Source organism: Lolium rigidum, chromosome 7 (assembly GCF_022539505.1).
Source record: "Lolium rigidum isolate FL_2022 chromosome 7, APGP_CSIRO_Lrig_0.1, whole genome shotgun sequence".
In the NCBI taxonomy this organism is placed as follows: domain Eukaryota; kingdom Viridiplantae; phylum Streptophyta; class Magnoliopsida; order Poales; family Poaceae; genus Lolium; species Lolium rigidum.
Genome location: NC_061514.1, coordinates 358,051,890 through 358,074,826, shown reverse-complemented (window position 1 = coordinate 358,074,826; position 22,937 = coordinate 358,051,890). Strand labels below are relative to the sequence as shown.

General features: G+C 43.3%; 1 long non-coding RNA gene across 3 annotated transcripts; it reads right to left on the bottom strand.

Annotated features, from left to right (window-relative positions):
* Window positions 1-3,457: 3,457 nt before the first annotated feature.
* On the bottom strand, window positions 3,458-8,916 carry LOC124669136. 3 transcript variants are annotated; one of them, XR_006992019.1, is made up of 4 exons: window positions 4,871-8,916; window positions 4,561-4,638; window positions 4,030-4,162; window positions 3,458-3,747 (listed from the first exon to the last, which is right to left on the bottom strand). It is a non-coding gene; the product is annotated as an uncharacterized LOC124669136 (long non-coding RNA). The 3 variants fall into 3 exon arrangements; XR_006992018.1 differs by having other exon boundaries at window positions 4,561-8,916; XR_006992020.1 differs by having other exon boundaries at window positions 4,034-4,162; window positions 4,561-8,916.
* Between the last annotated feature and the right edge of the window lie 14,021 nt (window positions 8,917-22,937).

The window sequence follows — 22,937 nt, the reverse complement described above, 5'->3', positions numbered from 1 at the left end:
AGTAAAAAATCCAAGAAAAGAAACATTTTCGTTCAGAGAGGATGACATGTGGGACCCATGAGGCAGCAAGCATCCTCGCCGTTTATTGTTCATAGAGGTTGACATGTGGGACCCGTGAGCCGACGAGCGTCCTCAACGTTTTAAAGGTCAGCAGTGATCGAAAGAAAAAATAAGCCAAAAATCGTTTGGTCAACAAAATCCAAGAAAATAAACATTTACCGTTCCGAGAGGATGACATGCGGGACCCATGAGGCAGCGAGCATCCTCAACGATTCCAAGGCGGCAGGGGAAATATCCGTAAATTAATTAGGGGTTCAAAATAAATCCATCAAAGGAAACTTTTATTGTTCATAGAGGATGACATGTGGGACCGACCTCGCCAACAACCGTCCTCATCGTTTCGCAGGGGGCAGGAGATCAAAAGAAAAAGGCAAATAGCCAGAAATTAGGGGTCAAAAATAACTCCAAGAAAGCAAACTTTTATTGTTCGTAGAGGATGACATGCGGGACCCATGAGCCAGCAGCTTACTCAACGTTTCAAAGGCGACATGAGATCGAAAGAAAAAGGCAAGTGACAAAATATCAGGAGCCAAAGATAATCCAAGAAAAGAAACTTTATTGTACATAGAGGATGACATGCGGGTCCCATTTGAGTCAAGAAAGCAAGTTGATTGTACATAGGATGACATGGTCCCATGAGTCGTTTACCAACGTTGCAAGGCTAGGGATCAAAAGAAAAAGGAAATAGCCAAAAATCGAGGGTGAAAAAAATAAAGAAAATAAACTTTTATAGCACATAGAGGATGACATGCGGGTCCCATGAGCCAGCAGGTTCCTCAACGTTTCAAACGTGGCATGAGATCGAAAGAAAAAGGCAAGTGACCAAATATCAAGAGCCAAAAATAATTCAAGAAAAGAAAGTTGATTGTACATAGAGGATGACATGCGGGTCCCATGAGTCAGCAGCTTACTCAACGTTTCCAAGGCGGCAGGGGATCAAAAGAAAAAGGAAATAGCCAAAAATCAGAGGGTGAAAAAAATCCAAGAAAATAAACTTTTATAGCACATAGAGGATGACATGCGGGTCCCATGAGCCAGCAGGTTCCTCAACGTTTCAAACGTGGCATGAGATCGAAAGAAAAAGGCAAGTGACCAAATATGAGGAGCCAAAAATAATTCAAGAAAAGAAAGTTTTATAGTACATAGAGGATGACATGCGGGTCCCATTTAGCAGCAGCGGTATCACCGTTTGAGAGACGGCAGGGGATTGAAAGAAAAAGGCAAGTGACCAAATATGAGGAGCCAAAAATAATTCAAGAAAAGAAAGTTTTATAGTACATAGAGGATGACATGCGGGTCCCATGAGTCAGCAGCTTACTCAACGTTTCCAAGGCGGCAGGGGATTGAAAGAAAAAGGAAATAGCCAAAAATCAGAGGGTGAAAAAAAATCCAAGAAAATAAACTTTTATAGCACATAGAGGATGACATGCGGGTCCCATGAGCCAGCAGGTTCCTCAACGTTTCAAACGTGGCATGAGATCGAAAGAAAAAGGCAAGTGACCAAATATGAGGAGCCAAAAATAATTCAAGAAAAGAAAGTTTTATAGTACATAGAGGATGACATGCGGGTCCCATTTAGCAACAGCGGTATCACCGTTTGAGAGGCGGCAGGGGATCGAAAGAAAAAGGCAAGTGACCAAATATGAGGAGCCAAAAATAATTCAAGAAAAGAAATTTTATAGTACATAGAGGATGACATGCGGGTCCCATTTAGCAGCAGCGGTCTCACCGTTTGAGAGGCGGCATGGGATCGAAAGAAAAAGGCAAGTGACCAAATATGAGGTGCCAAAAATAATTCAAGAAAAGAAAGTTTTATAGTACATAGAGGATGACATGCGGGTCCCATTTAGCAGCAGCGGTATCACCGTTTGAGAGGCGGTAGGGGATCGAAAGAAAAAGGCAAGTGACCAAATATGAGGAGCCAAAAATAATTCAAGAAAAGAAAGTTTTATAGTACATAGAGGATGACATGCGGGTCCCATTTAGCAGCACCGGTCTCACCGTTTGAGAGGCGGCAGGGGATCGAAAGAAAAAGGTAAGTGACCAAATATGAGGTGCCAAAAATAATTCAAGAAAAGAAAGTTTTATAGTACATAGAGGATGACATGCGGGTCCCATTTAGCAGCAGCGGTATCACCGTTTGAGAGGCGGGACAGGATCGAAAGAAAAAGGCAAGTGACCAAATATGAGGTGCCAAAAAAAACTCCAAGAAAAGAAAGTTGATTGCACATAGAGGATGACATGCGGGTCCCAGTTAGCAGCAGCGGTCTCAACGTTTCCAAGGCGGCAAGGGATCAAAAGAAAAAGGAAGTAGCCAGAAATCAGGGGTCAAAAAAATCCAAGAATAGAAAGAATTTTGGTTCATAGAGGATGACATGCGGGACCCATGATCCCGCATCGTAAACGGCTCGATCGGAGAACGTTGAACGAGATGGCGCGATCGAGAAAAAAACAATGCCGTAGAGGCTGCCATCCGGACCCTACATCCCTCGGCGGTGCGGATTTGCATTGACTCGGCCGGCGAACCCGAGATTTCGAGATGCACCACGTCCCGGGCCACCATACGCGATGTTTTGGCCGTTTTCGTCGGGCTAGGTGGCCTCAAAAACGAGAAAAAAAAAACGTTTTGACATGCACAACGGAGAGACCAAAAATCGTCGGCCATGGTACACCAGCAACCACGGCGCGACTTCAACTTCGTCGGCCATGGCAACTTTTCTTATAGTGAATACCAACCAGAAGTTAATTTATTGATTTGAAACAAATAATAATTTCCAGGGTGATATGGTTCAAGAAATGGTAACCGATTGGATGGAACTATATAATTATGCATCTAAACAACTAATGTTAAATTAAGAGGTGGAATGGGAGAGGGGGGGGGGCAAAATATACCTGTATGCAATGGTAGAAACTACAAGCTCAAACATCAGACAAGCGAACAAGATGTCAAGATCAGATCACATCCACATCTTCCCCTGCAATCTATCGATCGCCTTCTTTCTATGCTGGCAAGCGACAGTGCTACAAAATTTGGCACACTGAAATCACTTAAAGTGGCAGTTTATCAGAGCAAAAGAAATCCATCCCAAGGCAGTAAATAGTTACCCTCCTAACTCCAGACAACATGCTAATGCGTCCATAACAGGAAGATCACATATAGGAAGAAAATGGCTCTGGCCTAAATGATATAGCACAGAGCTACAGATGCAGTAACCACCTTTTCTATAACAGGAAGATCACATATAGGCCTTCTACTTAACAATAGTTATTAAGAGTAGCCATATAGTCTAAGCATATTAAGTACTTGAGTTAACCTGGGATCTATTAATTTTTTTTATGCATTTGTAAGCAATTCATCAAGCACATGACGAGAAAACAATTCAAATTGCTCACTCTGTCAAGAAACTAAATAAATAAGTTACTCTTAACCATAAAAAGGACACAAATGGTTGTCAATGGAGCTGAAGAAATACTGCCAAAATATATTTTTTCTGAAACAATTGGATCTGCCAATCTGAATAGTGGCTCGCATTACACTGTGAAAAACCTTACTATGCATGTCTCATATAGATAATCACAAGAGGTGAACCCACAAAAAGAATTGCCTCCAAAATATCGAAGGCATCCATGGCATTCTATTCGTCCATTAACATAATATACTTCACCAAGCTGAATGGAAAATCCAAGCTGTAAAATGACAAGATAAAGTTCAGTCATTAGTTGAGACAATCTTGACATGGCCAAAAATACATATTGCAGGATCACTTCCGAGATAGTCCGATAATTCTACCAATTCGAAGCACTATCACTTAAATATCAAATTATGCTTAGTGCACTGAATGAAACAAATATATCTGTTAATTTTCGAAGTCATTTGAATTTCCCCAATAGGAACTCACTGAATTATACTACTACAAAAGACTAAACAAACATATATGTTCATTTCCAAAGGAAAGAGAGGTGTCATACATACGGTGGGATCCATCATACATACAGTGGGATCCATGCCCTCGTCGGTGGCCGCCCCACAGGCCGTGGCTGTAGACGCCTTGAGCCGATGCTCCTCTTGTCAACTCATGGCGCTGCACACAGAAATAGCCAGCTGCGAACCAAGCAACAAAATTAGTCAGACTCAATATCCTTATAATGATGGCTTTTGGTTTTGGTTTTTGACTATATCAGTTGATGGTCCTTGTTTATGAACCCATTCATTTTGTATATTCTTTTTTTTGCTGCAAACTAAAACCCATTAATTTGGTTAATGGGCAAAAGATTTTTGAAAGGAGTAAAACTTTGCATGATAAAGCATGGCAGAAACACAATAGCTTTTGTTTCATATCAAAATATAATAATAGAGCATTAACATTAGAGTAATCAGCGAGGAGATTAACGAGATCATCATTATGAACTATTCTAATCGGCTAGCATAAAGAACAACCAGTAAGCTGACAATCTGTCTATTTTTCTTGTCCCACTAATCAGATGGCGAGTGCATCATACCGGTAACATCATTGTGATCAATGTCCCTAATGTACAGAGGGTTCTCGACGTCCTCCTTGTCCACCAGGCCTTTCAGTCCTGCAAGAACACAATATTGATCAACGTCTTCATGATATTCATTTTTGAGCTTACTTATGTAGGTTGAATCTGTGTGGCTAATCATATAATTTTTTTATCACCAAATCATGGTGTGTTACTGAATTCCATAGAAGAGTAATCATTAAATATGGGAGTAGTTTCAGGGCCTGATTAAAAATGCACCTCGGCAAGCGATTTCAAAATTGTTCAGGGTTTGATGTCTGCATCTTACCAAATATGGCCCCAGCTTCAGTTCAGTACAGTTTGGTTCTTTCATATGCTTTCATCAGAGCAGCCAGTCAGCCACTAACCAGTCTTGCTCATGTACTTCAGGACCTTTTCGAAACATTAAACAATTGACTTCAAGGATGAAAAGCAGCCGATATCCCATATTTACGAAACAATTGACTTCAAGGGTGAAAAAGGAGTAAATTTGAAATCATTCGCTTATGGGATGAATTTGAGATGTATTTGAAATGAAAAACATGTATGCGATGGATTTAACTTTAGTGGAAAGCAAAGAATTTAGTATAGTTTGAACCAAGGTATTGTACCTGAATAGAGGGACACACATTTTTCTATCTTATGATTTCATTTATCTAACTCGGAGAAAAACACGTAGAGAAGCCATCTTATTTGAATTTCTCTTTGGTACTACAAGTGAGATTCGCATAGGAGAGGCACGCAATGGCAACCTGAATCATTTGCATAGGAGATTTCTAATTTCTATAGAGCTATAGTAGGTTAGAGGCATTGGCACAGTTAATACATCGTGCATCATCAGGCACCAATAACACCTATCTATATAGCAGAACAACTTCCACAAGAAACTAGACCATAGAAGCGCGCTTTGCCGCGCCCGTCCACGTCATAAGTAAAAGCAAATGATATAGTTGGAAGAAGTCTAACTGTAAAAATATTTCATTAAATTTGAACAGCTGAAGTTACAACGCACAACAGCCGTGATAGAATATACTTACAAGAGAGGGATAAACTCTTTAAAACCCCACTTCTCAGACCTGTGACTTTAAAACATATGAAATGGACCACTCAAGCAATGATTGTAAGGAAACTCGCAGAACCTCAGCGGCAAAGAATTTGAGGCATGCATAATGAACATCGATGCCAAATTAGATGACTACCAAATAGATAGGCCATGCAAAAGTTCTACAAACAGATATTAGGCATTTGACTTTTTTTTGCAACATCCATGAACCTTTAGTTCCTTCATTTTCAGCTATTAACATAAACTGTACTTATATTCCAAGTAAAATCATCATATCCTACCAACTCAATTTAAGCACAAATGAACAACCTTAAAGCAGGAGCAATCCAAAGGTCAATGCAATAAACAAGCAAATAAGACTTGTGGTGGTGGTACAATTGGTTTTGCTCTCATGGTTATGACTGTAGTGAGGAAGAAGAGGCAAAACCCCAATGCTACACCGGAGGGATAACAGACACATCATAGATAGTTGGGATCCTCCGTCTTAAAAGATATAGCGATGCCACCAACCTGTGAGCTGAAGTGTATAGATAGTTGGGATCCTCCATCTTAAAAGTCATAGCAATGCCACCAACCTGTGAGCTGATTCCGTGACAATCAAGATGCATTGTTGTGCTATCAGAAACCGGTGGCTGGTTCCGATATGAAATGTGGTAGTACGACAGGTAAAGAACAAAATAAATGGATAATGCTATCAAAAGGCTCACGTTGCCATTACTGTCAACCTTTAAAAAATAATCGCAATAACATTTAAGAAAACTGATAGCACAAATAATAAGAGGTGTGCATGTTGTGGAGAATTGAAAATATATAAGAGTGTAACAAAGAATAAACAGTTGACCGTCTTAGGTGCGAACATTTCTTCTGATAACCGGTGGAAAGTTGGTGTACATATATTGTTGTATACCATATTTGGTCATGGCATCGAGCAAAGAAAATGACAGAAAATACTAAGTATCCAATTGACGTGAAAAACATTGGTATTGATGATAAAGGGAGTGCTTACACAAGTATTCCCTCTGTTCAAAAATAAATGTTGTAGATTTGTCTAGAATCACATTTATCTGCACACTAAAACATGTCTAGAACAAAAGCAAGACAAACCTTCAATGTTTTTCTTGCAATTGGAATATTATCTTATGTCCACTCTAAATGATAGAAGAAGATGAAGACGAAATTTTTTGAAGACATGGAGGCACGCTAACAATTACCATCGTCGTCTTAAATGAGCCAAACAAAATTTTCTTATCATCATAGCAACACACCTCATTTCAGTTAGCCATAAGCATGCCTATATTAAACTGCAATGAATAGGAAGCAACAAATAAATATAACAAAAGAGGCTACATGTGATGATATGGTGCAAAAATATGGGTTAAACAATAATTGCATGGAGCATAGAAATTAGAAAATGGTGTTAAGCTGTGATATACTGTCGAAAGATGCATGAAATTACAGATGGGGACATAAGAACTAATGAAAATTTGAATTAATGAAATAATTGCATAATACAAAGACAAAAGCAAACTACAACAGAGGTTTTTTCCAACAATGTGTTGATGAGTTTTAATACAAAGATTGGCTAGGGGTATTGCCTCCTATTCAAAAAAACTGACTATGAACACCAGAATGACTGAATAAATGGTACAGTAGCATTGATGAATCAAGCCACAACCATAAAGTTAGTGTATAACTCGAAAGCATGTCACATGAAGTCAGAAGGAGGAAAATACATTTTCAAGCGCAATGATGTCTGAATGTTTTAGGTCCAGTTGGTCCCAGAATTTTGCAACTTGTGTGGTGATCTAACAGCTGAGATAGGTCAGGCCATATGTTTGTTTATCTTCAACGAGATATTATTGAACAATAATTAACTCTTATTAGACTATATGCAGTGTATGGATATTCATGTTCGCAAATCGAAATGACTATTACTGACATGCAAAAATGATATATGATTAGTCCATAAATCACCAAGTTCCCACCTGATATTTAATGTAGACAAAGATCGCAAAGAATAATAGCCTTTCCCACAATTAACAATTGAACAGCACGAAAAGCAATGGCATGAAATCATGTAAGGCTATAACACGCCGGAAGAAAGTATAAGCCAAGTTGAGTTGTAGGAAGAATTGTATATACTGATCATGAAAGACAAAGACTCTTCATGTCTAGTTAACTACTTAACTCGTATAGTCTGATCTTGTGAATATGCAGAGAATAGCAGGGAAAACAAATAACGAAGCACATGCTGAGAATTATGCACTAAATAAAAACTTTCCATATGGTCTAGCCTAAGTGAGGACTTGCACACAAAACTGAGGCACACTGGCAGCTTTGATTTACATAAATTTCATTGGCATACGTAATATTGAAACTTTAGATTGATATAAATTGCCATGCCTAAATTTATCTAATTTATACTTCAATATGGTCGGAGCAAAGAAAAGATATTGTATGTGAAACTATAAATGTTACCGTGCTCGTATCTTGAGTGATAAAACATACGGAGTACTTCTTATCTCTTTGCTTTTAAATCAACTGAACTTTAACTTCAACCCAGCACAAATTTATCTCAGTACAAACTGGAGGAGCTAGCAAGAAAATATCAAATGACCTCCAAGCTGACAGCAAAATCCTAATTCGTCTGCCCACCTCTGTGTGGAGCAGCCAGCTGCAGCACAAGGTCATCTCCTCTTTCATCACTCCTCTGTTAGTTATTCAGTTGTGCCTTAACCAAACACAACCATGCACAATGTTGAAAGGTCAAGCTATTAGAACCTTATGATGAAATCAAACAATAACCCCAAAGTGATAGAACATACCTCAAAAATGCATGTCATAATATAAGATCAAGACTCCAGAACATGTGAACAACTATATGCAGTACGTGACATCCAAATTCAATCAACCTGTCATCTAAAACACCAAATTTCATGTCCATCTGTAGATCAATTATTTTTTCCATTCTTTCTGCTACTGCAGGATTATCACGTCCATATACGAAATCAATAACAAAGTACTTGAGACAGATGCAAACTATCAAATCTCGAGCAGCCGACGAAAATACAAATAAATGAAATTTCCTATAGCAAGTGGAAGAACGGGAGGAACAACGAAAAATAGGTGATGGATAATTACCATGGGACCGCCGGCAGAAGAGAGACCATGCTCGACGGCGAGAGAGCGCGAGGTCGCGGATGAGGAGCGCGTGAGCGGCGTCATGGGAGTCGCCGCGATGGAGGATGCGCCGAAACGATAGCGCCTGCTTGGCTCTGGATCACCGCTGAAGAGGGCTTGGGAAAGGTTGCTGAGGAAACCGGGAGAGGAGGCGACGGGAGGTGGCGGCGAAGTTGCAACCCCTGGCTGGCAAGCGCAGGAAGGGGGCGACGGCGGTCGGGTTCTGCGGAGGGTGTTGCCTGAAGCGTTGGTTTCTTTTCTTGCAGGGGCCAGAGCGGGTTAATGGGCCTCAACCAGAAGGCTCCCAGGTCGATCCGTGGAGTAGCAGCCTAAAAATGTTGGGCCACGGTGTGACGGGTGAAAAGTTCTTCTATCGGGTGGTGGAGGACCAAGCATCTCGTGCGTTCATGTGGTGGATCAAATGGCTGGCAAGCTCTAATCGCTGTGGTTAGCCCTGGGTGGTTCCATCTTACTGTTAACTAATGGTATGGTGCATATATTGCAAGCTAAATGAAACTGGATGAAGGCAAATAGGCAATATAATTGTATTCCTCTGCTTGACAAATAGTTTCTTACTAAGGCGAAACACCAAACATGTAGCAGAACAATGCACTGTAATTTTTTCTCAAAAATGATATCACACAAGCAAAATGTATCTCTCAAAAACAACATATATACGTGCACAATGGTGAATGCAGACGATAAAAATGTAAAGAGTGATCACGAGGTGCTCTTCACCTAAACACATGCTGCTAATCATTGACACCAACCCTTAATCTAAAACACCAATCTATGGTCTTAAATTATGTACTTAGCCTGTCTAATAATTAATAGCTAAAAAGGAAAGATTGAAGCACACAATTAGATAGCTTAATTATCTTATTTATACCACATGGTTATATGTGTATACTTGTAGGATAAGTAAATAATTCAGTGGAAAACCAGATACTATGGTTGATGCATCTAAATACTTAGCATAGCTAACAATTTTTGTGTGTCCCGCTAATATACAATAAGGGACTCATATGTTGGGAAGATCGTCTTATTAAATATTGCAGTCAGCTAAGCCAATTGCAATGGAGCGAGGGAGAATGAGGTTGAAATTCTACAGAGTAGATATTTGCCCTTGTTCTGAGAGTACCAACACTCCCAGCCTGCAGAGCTCACAGGAAAATGTTAGGGGAAAATTATTACTATCACACGCAAGCTCATTAACCACAAAAGCAGACATACTGCAGGTGTAAGAATAGAATTGCCTGATTCATACTTCCACTGAACAATTTGGTTCGATATGCAGGTGACAAGTTCACTGACCACACGCCTCTCATGCTCCCTCATTTCAGTGGGATGGTTACCCAGAAGAACCATTTGTTGAAACCTGCTACTGCAAATAAATATTCGTGCAAATTGAGTTCAATTTTCTGGCCAAACCACCTTCTTCCATAGGTAATAACAGATCTCACAAAATAAGAAAAGAAAGCTTGAGTGATCCTTCATGTGAAGACATGGTTTATCAATTAAGACTATTGGAATACTAAGCAAAAGAAAGTAACCCATGTAACTAACTGCACTTGTGGTCGCATCATATGGCATTCTGCTACCTAATAACGTCCCCGTGCCTTGCAGCCGACCAACACACGGACATATGCACTGCTACTCACCATGTAGTCGAAGATTCGCGCCGGTCAGATGCAGCCGCCGCCGCTCTCCATGGAGCCCAAAAATCACTTCTTGTTGACGTGATAACAAATAAGTAGAGGTCATAATGTTTTGTTTTTTCTAAAACTTTCTCCTCCATCTGGTGCGATTTATCTTTTTCTACAGGAATCTTCTTTCTCCATTAAGAAATGAACACAAACTATTGCAATGCACCAGTGGCACTCCTTTTAGCACAACGTGATTGCTTTCTCCATCGGGTGAGAGTTAACTTTTCTACACAAATGTAATTTCTTCATGGAAACATGAACACAAACAGATCCTCCTTTTAACACAGCATGATGACCAACAAAAAAAATAGAGAAAGAGAGAGGGGCATGAATTACTGCAATACCAGCAACAATAAATTTGCAGACAAACAAAAATGCATAGAAAAAGGAGTGTAGAGACCAAATTTATACCTTTGTGTCCAGCAACTCAGTTCTCTCAAAATATTCCTAAGCCTGGAACTTTTCTATCTCAACCAAAACTAATATAACCCTGCAAATCAATCAGCAGCACAAAAGGTAATTTGTTAGCAAATCTAGCAATAAAGAATAAAAAATGTGATTCGAAGGTATATGATCCCCACTTCTCTAAATAAAGGAAAACTTCAGATTAGTGTTCAATCCTTTTGAATTTTACCATTAAATACAAACATATAAATTTGGTAAACCAAATAATTCTAATTATTTTTCATTCTATGATTATTTATATTTTTAGTTTAATTACATGCCAAGCAAACAATGAACAACAATGACACTTCACACAAATCACTGATGGAGAAAAATCGTGAGTACAGAAAGAATAACACCCATAGTAGAGAACTTGTATATTTTTCGTGGGGAGATTTGAGAATAGAAGCCATGGCAACAAGAAACTTGGAAAGTCACCTGATTTTGTTTTGCCAGGATGGCCATGAAGTGATGCTCTGGCTGCTGCCCTCTGGTGTGCCTCCCTGAATCTGAGCTAATAAGGAGGAGACAAAAGTCGATCACCATCAGGCGCCACCTCATAAGCCAAGTGTTCAGGCAGACAAATGGAAGCAACGCGACATACCCAGACCCACCGTTGACGGTCCACGGAAGAAGAGGCGAAGGAGAGCGAGCATCTACACTGGCGTTCTCCTTGATGAACCAGGGCTGGTCTGCTCTTCCCAGTTCCCACCTATGGCCGACCTCCTTGCTCTCACATGCAGCTCCACACCACTCCTGCTGGTTCTTGTCTGCGCCGCAAGCCTCTCCGCCTCGGGTGGGGGCGCGGAGCAGTCGGTGCAGCTCTAGCTCCCTCCTCCTCGCTGCTTCTTCGCGCGGCTAGCATCTCCACTCCTTCCCCACCAGTCAGCCTCTTCTGCTCCCCAATTCCAATGTGACGGCCCGCCGCCGACGACCGATCTGGAAAGGAGGAAAACGAAGCGGACGAGAAGGAGGCGCTGCGGGGCGGGTGGAAGCGCTTGCGCTGCTGCACCGCGGCACACCTGACCTCCCGCAGCACGGTGACCCCCGTCCGCCGCCTGCTACCACGCCGCCTCCTCCCGCCTGACCTCGGCCAGGCGCGACTCCTCCTTCGTGTCCGCCGCGGCCAGCACCGCCGCCTCTGCGACCGGCGGTGACCGGCGCTCCTGGCGCTCCATGCAGCGGCGCCTCGCAGCCGCTCTCCCGATGTGAGGTGGCGTCGGCCGCGCCGCCCGTGCTTTGTCCTTGCTCACGTCGGCTGCCTCCCGACGCTCCACGCAGCAGCGCCCCGCGGCCGCTCTCCCGATGCAAGGTGGCGGTGATACGTCTCAAACGTATCCATAATTTCTTATGTTCCATGCTAGTTTTATGACAATACCTACATGTTTTGTTCATACTTTATGATGTTTTTATGCGTTTTCCGGAACTAACCTATTAACAAGATGCCGAAGTGCCAGTTCTCGTTTTCGTTGTTTTTGGTTTCGTAAATCTTACACAGGAAATATTCTCGGAATTGGTCAAAATTAATGCCCACGATCTTATATTTCACGGAAGCTTCCAGAGAGCCAGAGAGGGACCAGAGGGGAGCCCTAGGGGCCCCACCCACATGGCGGTGCAGCCAAGGGGGGGCGCCAGCCTATGGGGGGGGCCACCCCCTGGCTCCTCCGAGGCTGCCCTTCCGCCTATATATTCTCTCCGCCTCGAAAACCCTAAAGCAATGAGCCACGATACGAGAAAAGTTCCAGAGCCGCCGCCATCGCGAAGACAAGTTCGGGGACAGAAGTCTCTGTTCCAGCACGCCGCCGGGACGGGGAATTGCCCCCGGAAGTCATCTCCATCGACACCACCGCCATCTTCATCGCCGCAGCTGTCTCCCATGATGAGGAGGGAGTACTTCTCCCCCGAGGCTAAGGGCTCTACCGGTAGCTATGTGGTTCATCTCTCTCTCCCATGATGTGATCTATATGAATGTGTAGATGTTACTCTTGTCTATTATGCACTCTAGAGGTTACTTTGAATATGAACTCCGGATGTTGTGGAGCTTGTTTACTCCGGCTTGAGGGAGCTCTTGTAGCCCTACACAATGAATGGTGTTTGTCATCCAACAAGAGAGTGTTTGAGAGTAGTACTTATTTGTTCATCTATGTGATCGTGAGCTTTGCAATCTAGATGTCTTATGCTATTCAAGTGGATTTTACTTATGTGATCTCCGAAGACTCCTTGTCCCACGTGTGTAAAGGTGACAGTGTGTGCACCGTGTGGGTCTCTTAGGCTATATTTCACAGAATACTTGTTCACTGGGTTATTATTTGAGTTGGATGTCTCTATGAAATTGTGGTGTGTTAGTACCTCCTATGAATGCTCAAAGTGACAGCGTGGGATGTTTATTAGTACTTGGGAATACATCTTTAAGGTTTGCTTTGTAGCCCTACACGGTGAATTAGTGTTCGTTATCCCGCCAGAGAGTAATTCGGAATAGCATAGTGAAGTGTATATTTATATTCAATTATGATTGCAATGTTGAGAGTGTCCACTAGTGAAAGTAGGATCCCTAGGCCTTGTTTCTAAGCATTGAAACACCGTTTCCAACAAGTTCTGCTACATGTTTGCTTGATGCCATATTTATTTCAGATTCTTATTACCACTCATATTCATCCATATCACTTGTATTTCACTATCTCTTCGCCGAACTAGTGCACCTATACATCTGACAAGTGTATTAGGTGTGTTGGGGACACAAGAGACTTCTTATATCATAATTGCAGGGTTATTTGAGAGGAATATCTTTGACCTCTACCTCCCTGAGTTCGATAAACCTTGGGTGATTCACTTAAGGGAAACTTGCTACTGTTCTACAAACCTCTGCTCTTGGAGGCCCAACACTGTCTATAGGAATAGAAGCGTGCGTAGACATCAGGCGGCGCCGGCAACGCCCGCGATGCGAGGTGGGAGAAGGAGAGGAGATGCCATGATTGGGGGAGGAGGAAGGAGTCGGGATTGGGGAGGAAAGCAAGCAGCCGATTAGGCTGGGGGAGTGGTTGATCGATCTAGGGTTTCACCGTGCCCCACGTGCGTAGGAAAAGAGTGCGACCCAAACAAGCTATCATTGCTGCCTCTGTCTGTCGGTCCCGCACTGGTTTGGTCCCACGCGTCATGGACTGCCTAAGGGCATTGCCAGCGGCGCGACACATTTCGGACGTCCAAACGGACGCGTCGTGTCCGTTTGCGTCGGGCCAAATGGTCGAAACCGTCCGGGTGTCCGTTTGCGTCGCGGGGTGGCTCCAGCGGCACGACGCATAATTTTTTTTTTCATTCATACGCCATAATTTACATGATAATAAAAGGGACATAAAAAAGCCAGAAAGGCGTGCTAAAATACGCGCTGTCTACTGGTCGTCGTCGCTGACGAGGTCAATCAGCTGCGGCGTCGGCCATGGAAGCTCGTACGCCGGCGGTGGAGGAGGTACCGCCGCACAGGCAGGAGGCTATGGCCAGGGATCCCACACTGGAGCAGCAGGCAGAGCGCGGACGTTGGAATGCGTCGGCGTGGCCGGAGGAGTCGCCGGCCTCCCCTGCGCGAGCGCTGACTCGCGGAGCTGGATTGCGAGCCTGTCCCACAAAGCGAGCTCGTTGAGCTCGTCCTGCTCACTGTTTGCAAGTGCCATGGCAATGGCCTCCTCCTCTGAAATGTCCGGCGGCTGGGTCTCCGGATCCCACGCCGGTGCGCCGTCATCGTGGTCGTACTGCGGCATGGTCACGCCGCCGTCCTCGTCCTCGTCACCGTCCTCGTCCGCGTCCTCGTGGTCGTTCTCTTCTTATTCGGCGGCGATCTCGCGCTCGAAGTAGTCTACGTCGGCGAGGTAGGCAGCGCGGCGCCGCGCGTCGAACTCCCACGTCCCGAAGGAAATCTAGTTGTAGGAGTTTAGCGCGTACGCCGGATCCTCCCGCAGATCCGGCGGCAAGACCGCGCGGCGGCGCCGCACCTCGTCCCGCCGCTCTCGGCCCTCGCGCGGCACTGGGGGGGGGACCGGCACGCACCGCGAGTTCAGGTACCAGCCCCCTCCCGGCAAGTTCGCGTCCTGGTCGTTCTTCGTCTTCCGGAACGGCCAGCATTTCTTCTCCATGGCGTCGGTGTGGTGGCTACTATGGGATTTTGCCAATGGTTTTGGTCGGGGAAATGGGCGCCGGCAGCGTCCCTTTAAGAGGCTCCGACGCCATCTCGCCTTCAATGGCCTGCCGCTGGCAACGCCTACCAGGCCGCGCACGCTCGCGGAAGCAGAGGCACGCCATTAACGCGGCCCCTGCAAAGGCTGCAACGCGCCGCCCAGAAGTAATACCGCGGAAGACGAGCAGTTGTGCCGCTGCCAGGCAGGCCCGCGCGAGGACCGAGCGGACACTTTGCGCGTCCGCGCAGCGTCCGCCGAGACGCAAACCTGGCGCATATTTGGGCCAGGTTTGCGTCTCCGCGGACGGCCCGGTCACTTTGCGTCGCCCCGCTGGAGGTGGTGCCAGACGCATTTCTGGTCACGGCGGACACAAACGGTCGCTCAACGTCCGTTTGCGTCGCGCCGCTGGAGATCCCCTAAGAAAATCAACAGGTGAGGAAATATTTTACGCATCGAACGGCTGTGGTGAAAAGTGGGACTGAGGTTTTACTGTGCAGAGCAAAACACACGGACCAGATTGGTTTGCCCCTTTCAGATGGCCTGGTTGGCCAGGTCATCTTGGAACATTTATAGGAAGGAAAGCGCGAAAATTTCCCAGATTTTCTATGCATGAATGCAATGCACACTTTGGCGTGCTCTCATTTTGTTGCCTCTAAACCTGGGATATTACAGCTTGTGTCAGTTTTCCCTTTTTTTTTTCCTAGATTCGTTTTTTCAAAATAAAATATCTTAAGAATCGTAAGTCCAAATTACGAATAGTTTCCACTTTTGGGACCCTCTCGTCGAGATCTTCAAAACTAGCTCCCATGTTGATAGGTTTCGAGATATTTTTTTCGGTACTTCCTATACTACTTGGGTTGTACTCGTGTTGTGTATCTAACTCTACTCGTACATGAATGATAAGTACTTCTGTTTTCAATGTATTTGGTGCATTTTTTAACATCCCAAATTTCAAATCAATGAAGAAGAATAGTTTCAAATACATAAAATTTAGAACCAACAAAAACTTTTCTTAACACATGTGCTATGCATAGTGCTCATACTCAATTCTTTATGTGATTGCCATGATGAATGTTTGCAACCTTGTACCTTGTGCTACAACCTAAAACCCTAACCTTGATCCTTTGAATATCCCAAAGAAAATCAAAAAGGAAGAAAAGAAATAAAATAGAAAAATCCCAAAACCCTCACATATGGTTTATGCCATTTTTGCAAATCTTCAACCTAGACCATTTTGGATTGCACCATTGGTTGGAGAATGTTACTAAACACTTATAAACACATTTGGAAGCAAAGAAACCCAAATCAAATCAAATTTGAACTCAAATTGTGCTCACATGCACTAATGGTCAAATCTGCCAATTTTAGCCTGATGTCTACTTTGAGCCTCTGTATTAGGAGATTTTCAAACCAAACAATTCCAACTCTTTGCACCTCATCCAAGACCACATCAAGGCGAACAACTTTGGTAAAGCACACCCCTGCAAATTCTTGTTAGATTCAAAGTTATGCTCAAGCCAAGATGGGACTTTGAAACAGATTCAAGATCTCACCCAATTTGAAATTTTGCAAAAAAAATTATTTTTGAACACCACCACCACCTTTGTGTGTCTTTCATCATTTGAATCAAGTCCAACAAGTTTCCTTCAAAATTTTCAAATTTCATTTCATGCGGCCATTACCTCAAACACCTTGTGAGCAAAATCAAATCAAATCCAAATTCACTATTCCAAATAGTGTTTGGCCCAATTTTTGAAAACAACTTGGTCAAGCCTTGTCCACTGGTCCCCTCTAACCCAAACCCCTGCATAGAAACCCTAGGACTAGGCATACATGGCCAAGCCATTGCCATGCCGGCTATGCTCCCCATGTCATCATGCCAACCCTCACCTCTCTCACTTCTAGCCTTGGCCACCATGTCCCTCTGCTCCACCTTGCTCCCCTGAACCCCTTGGTACACGCCTTTGGTTGAGAGAAGCACCGCAACGCCCAGACAAGCACGTGCCCACGACGCCCAGGGTTGCCAAAGTGTGCACGGCCACGTCGACGCGTGCACACCGGAGCGCGCCAGAGCGCCGTGTCGCACAGCTGCTCTAGCCCTCGCCTAGACCCCCTCTTCCGCCCTCAGCTTCGCCACAGCACCACGGACACGCCAGACAACTTCTTGTCGCCGACCCGCGCCCGCCATCGCCGGAGACAAAAACGAATCCCGCCGCGGCCACGCAGATGCTCGCACGCGCCCGACAAAGTTTGGCACCGCCTAGCCTCGCTGTTGCCGCCAAGAAGACCGCCTGGACACACTGAACAGCGCCGCGCCCTCGCCTAGCTCGCTAGCTCGCTGCAGCCACCTCGCCATGTCCAACCTCGCCGCAGTACCCTGCCCACCTCCGCCCCTATAAAAGGAGAGCTCCCCTCGCTTCATTCTCCACACCAGCTTGCTCCCCTCCTCCTTCTCAACCTCCTCGACCACCTCCCCTCCTCGATTAGCCACCAGAGCCCGTCAATTTGATCGTCGGAGCCCGTGACCGCCGCAGAAGCTCGCCGTCGATTGGAGCCGCCCCAGGACGCTCCGTCGGTACCAGGAGCTTCGCCGTCGTCGACATCGTCCTCGCGCACACTGCCAACCCTTGTTGGAGCACCGGTGAGCTCGCCGGACCCCTAGCCTTGCCGCGCCAGTACCCATTTCTCGCCGGAGATGACGACGTCTCAGCCGCTCGATCCCCTTCTAGTCGTGCGGCTCAAATCAAACGTACCGTTTTGCTGTGTTAGGTGTCGTTGACGAGTGGAGCCCACCCTGTCAGGCAGCCCACGCGTGCTGGACGCGTGGTGGGCTGGAATTCCCTGTTTGAACTGTTTTGGCCCAGTAACGTTTCCCGCGCTGGCCCACGATTCAAATTCGTTTGAATTATTTTAAATCAAATTGCTTACTGGTTCCATTTTAAAAATTGAATAGAATCAAATTGGCTAAACCAAATTTGATGAATTTCATATGGTTGGAAAGCTAGGAAAAAGATCTATCCAACCCCACTGGTCTCATCATGAGATTCTTTGTAGAATTAATGTGACAAAAAATAACAAGGCAGGGACTTTTGCAACTTCAAACAATTATTAAAAATCAACCAAAAACGCTATTGAGTTGTTTCCAACTCTGATAAATTACATTTCACATACTCTACATAGTTATGTAAAAATATAACATGGTTAATTTGTATGATTATGGGCTATTTCTAGTCAATTGATATTGTCCAAAACTATGTGTTAAATCTTATGAGAGGTTTCTCTCATTTAAATCTTGTCCCAAGTAACTTAATATGAGGTAGTGACCATGGTCTACATAATCTCATATTGAATTATTTGGTGATGTTAAATTATAAGTGTGGTAGTGTTAAATTGCATGAGGTACTCTACCTCATTTAAATCATTTTCCCAACTGAGGATTATGAATGGTTGACCTTGGTCAACAAGGGTTCATATATTATTTATTTGAGGAGATTAAATCTTAACAAGATTCGATGAGAGGAAATTATTTCCTCAAGGAACTAAAGAGAAACCCTAATCCATATTTGTAATGAGAGAAATTATTTTTCTTAAGAAGAAAACAAAGTCAACCAACATGCTAGTAATGTGGTGATGATAGATTAGCATTGTGTGAACCTTATGTGTGCTTAGTCTAGCTCTTAAGCTTGTTTGGTGATTGTTACCTCGTATCCGTTTTTAGACGCTAGTACGGAGGAGTAGTAGGAGGAGGAGGTCTACTTCCAGGAAGATGAAGACCACTTTGATCAGTACACCAACCAAGGCATGCTAATATTCTTGCAAGTGCAAAGCTCTACTAGAGCAAGGCAACATTACTTTTACTTTATGTGCAATGATCCCATCCCAAGTTTTTACCTTGCAAGTTTTTTACTTTGTTTATCAAAGCTTCCTTTTATAGTTACTTTGGTCTAAGTGTAGAGTAGAGCAAGAGTATCAAACTTAGCCTACAAGCTTATAAGTTAAGTAGCACCCCTCTCATGACTAGTTGCTAGTGCTAACAAATAAAATTGACTACTCTAGTTGGGAACTTGTGAAGTGAAATGACTTTGAAAACCTTGGAATGATGAGTCATTCTATTGAAAGATTTTGAAGGTGAATATGACATGTGAAGGACTTGGTGATTTTGATAAAACTGATGGTTGATACGTCCAAAACGTATCTACTTTCCCGAACACTTTTGCTATTATTTTGCCTCTAATTTGTTTATTTTGGATGCAACTAACACGGACTAACGCTGTTTTCAGCAGAATTGCCCTGGTGTCTTATTTTTGTGCAGAAATTCAACTTTCAGGAAAATCCCCGGAAATAATTGCAATGGGCCTATTTTCACAAAAGACCTACGGAGCCAGAAGACGAGACGGAGGGGGGCCACGAGGCACCCACACCACCAGGCGGCGCGGTGGGCCCCTGGGCCACGCCGCCCTATGGTGGCGTCGCCTCGGCCAGCCCCCGACGCTCCCCTCTGGACTACTTAAGGCTTTCGACCTGAAAATGCACGGGGGTTCGACCAATTTGCCAGAAGACATCCAGAACTCCGCCGCCATCGCGAAACTCCGTCTCTGGACCAGAAACTCCGTTCAGGCACCCTGCCGGGACGGGGAATTGGAGGAGATCATCGCCATCATCACCACCGACGCCTCTCCATTGACCATCCATGCTTCCCCCATCCATGTGTGAGTAATTCCCCCGCTGTAGGCTGAAGGGGATGGTAGGGATTGGATGAGATTGATCATGTAATAGTCATAAGATTGTTAGAGCATAGTGCCTAGTATCCGTTGTTGGTACTTTCATGATATTGTTGCAACTTGTTATGCTTAATGCTTGTCACTAGGGCCCGAGTGCCATGATCTCAGATCTGAACATGTTATTGATTCATGAAGATATTCATTGTTTTATGATCTTACCTGCAAGTTGTATACACATATTGCTGTCCGGAATCCGAGGCCCCAAAGTGACAGAAATTGGGACAACCGGAGGGGAAGGCTGTGATATGAGGATCACATGTGTTCACGGAGTGTTAATGCTTTGCTCCGGTACTCTATTAAAAGGAGTACCTTAATTACCAGTAGTTTCCCTAGAGGCCCGGCTGCCACCGTCTGGTAGGACAAAAGATGTTGTGCAAGTTTCTCATTGCGAGCACGTACGACTATATACGAAACACATGCCTATGGTTATTTAGTACTTGGATACCGCTTTATTATTATCTGCAAATGCCCTGCCTTGATTGGTACATGAGTTCTCTCATCCATGCAGCGCCCATTCATCCATCCTTGTGCCTACAGTATTTTAATCCTGTTGTCTACTATAATCACTACTGTTGTCCTTATTACACTGTTGCTTATATTTCACTACTGGTACTGCTATAAAAATGTTGCTACTGATAAAATCTTGCGAGCAAGTCTGTTTACAGGTGCAGCTGAATTGACAACTCCGCTGTTAAGGCTTACAAATATTCTTTGGCTCCCCTTGTGTCGAATCAATAAACTGGGTTTTACTTCCCTCGAAGACTGTTGCGAACCCCTATACTTGTGGGTCATCAAGACTATTTTCTAGCGCCGTTGCCGGGGAGCATAGCTTTATTTGCAAGTTCACCTGAATTGATATTGTTCGCTGCAAATCCTCCATCATGGGTAAACCTCGCGATGCTAAAGTCGCCATATTACCATCCACTACAAGAAAAGGTACAACTCTGAGTACCTCTGCTGCTCTTGATTCACCATATGTGATAAGTAAACTTGTTTCACCACCACAAGCTTCACATGCGGGTACTTCTGCTGAGTCTGAAAATTGCTTTGATAATCTTGATGATGCTTCTACTGTGCTTGATGATAATGGTTCGTTAGGTTCTTTTCTAGATGCTACAATTGCTAGGTCTAGACAAATTGAAAATACTAAAATTTCTAATGAAAATACTACTACACCTGTTAATTCACATGAGTCTATTGAACACTCTAGTGATGATCTTGATGAAGATTATGTGGAACTTGATGATGATTTTATTGATAAATGTAATGCTACTACTGGTACAAGTAACATCAAAAAGCTTCTTGCACAACATGCTGTTAGATATAAACTGTCTCCTGATCCTAAATTTGCCACATCTCCTATAAACATTAAGGATAAGGATTATGATTTTTCTCTTAACTTATCTCATATATCTATTGTTGAGAAAACACCTTTTTGTGGTACTGAAAAAGAAAGTGATGTAGAGCACATGTATGAGCTTTCCACTTTGAGTAGCTTGTTTTCTGATGATATCAAGAAGCGTACTTATTTTGTTGCTAAATTTTTTCCTTTCTCATTAAAGGATGATGCTAAAACTTGGTATAATAGTTTGCCTCCTGATTCTATTGATAGTCCAAAAGGTTTGCTTGATGTTTTCTTTCGGAAATATTTTCCTGCTAGTTCTCAACATATTGCCTTGCGGAAAATTTATAGTTCTGACCAGGAAGATGGAGAGAAATTGCTCGAAGCTTGGGCAAGGTTTTGCTCTCTTATCGGAGCTCGGCCCTGGACATGATTTGGAAAAGCATGACCTACTTGATATATTTTATAGTGGACTAACCATTGAGTCTAGGGCATACCTGGATAGTTGTGCTTGGTTGTGTTTTCGGAAAAGAACTCCAGACGAAGCTGAAGAATTATTGGATAGAATAGGCCGAAATCATGATGATTGGACTACACCTGAACCAACCCCAACACCAATATTGAAGAAGAGGGGTATGATTAAATTAAATGATGAAGATATGAGCGAAGCCAAGAAATCTCTTAAAGAGAAAGGTATTAAATCCGAAGATGTGAAGAATTTACCCCCCATAGAAGATTTATGTAAGATAACTCACCCTTTATCCACGATTGAGGTACATTCTCTTCAACGCTTTGATAAAGAAGATATTCCTTACTCAAAACCTCCTGATAAATGTTTAGATGTGTTTGATAATTATGTTCTTAAGCAAGATAATTTCAATATGAGAGTAGAGAATCATTTAATGGAAAATTCTCGAGCTATTAATAAATTGCATGATATTGTGGAGAGAACCTCCAATGATGTTAAGATGCTTGTTAAACATTTTCATATGGTTCAAACTCAAATTGATCAACTCACTAAAGTGCAAAATGACTTGTTAAAAAATACTTCTAAAGAAAAACATGCTTATGAAGTAACAACTAGAGGTGGTGTTTCTACTCGGGATCCTCTATATCCCGAGGGGCATCCCAAAATAGTTGAACAAGATTCTCAACGAACTAAAGAAACTAGTGCTCCTTCTAAGAAAAGAAGAAGAAACATAAAGCTGTTGTAGAATCCTCCGAGCCTGTTAATGATCCTAATAGTATTTCTATTTCGATGCTTGAAGCCGAAAGTGGTAATGAACACGATAAAGATAATGATAAGAATGATGTTTCTGATAAAGAAGAGGTTGAAGATGAACCTGAAAAGCATGTTAAAAATAAAGGGTGTACTAAAGAAGATTTTATTGCTAAGAAACATGGTAATGAAAGAGAACCTTTGGTTCAAAAGCAAATGCCTTTTCCTGCTAAGAAACTAAAATCAAAGGAGGAAGAACACTATAATAAATTTTGTGATTGGATGAAACCTTTGTTCCTGCAAATCCCTTTGGTCGACGCTATTAAATTGCCTCCTTATTCAAAGTATATGAAAGATATTGTCTCTAACAAAAGGAAAATTCCTAATGAGGAGATTTCCACTATGCTTGCTAATTACTCTTTCAATGGCAAGGTTCCAAAGAAGCTGGGAGATCC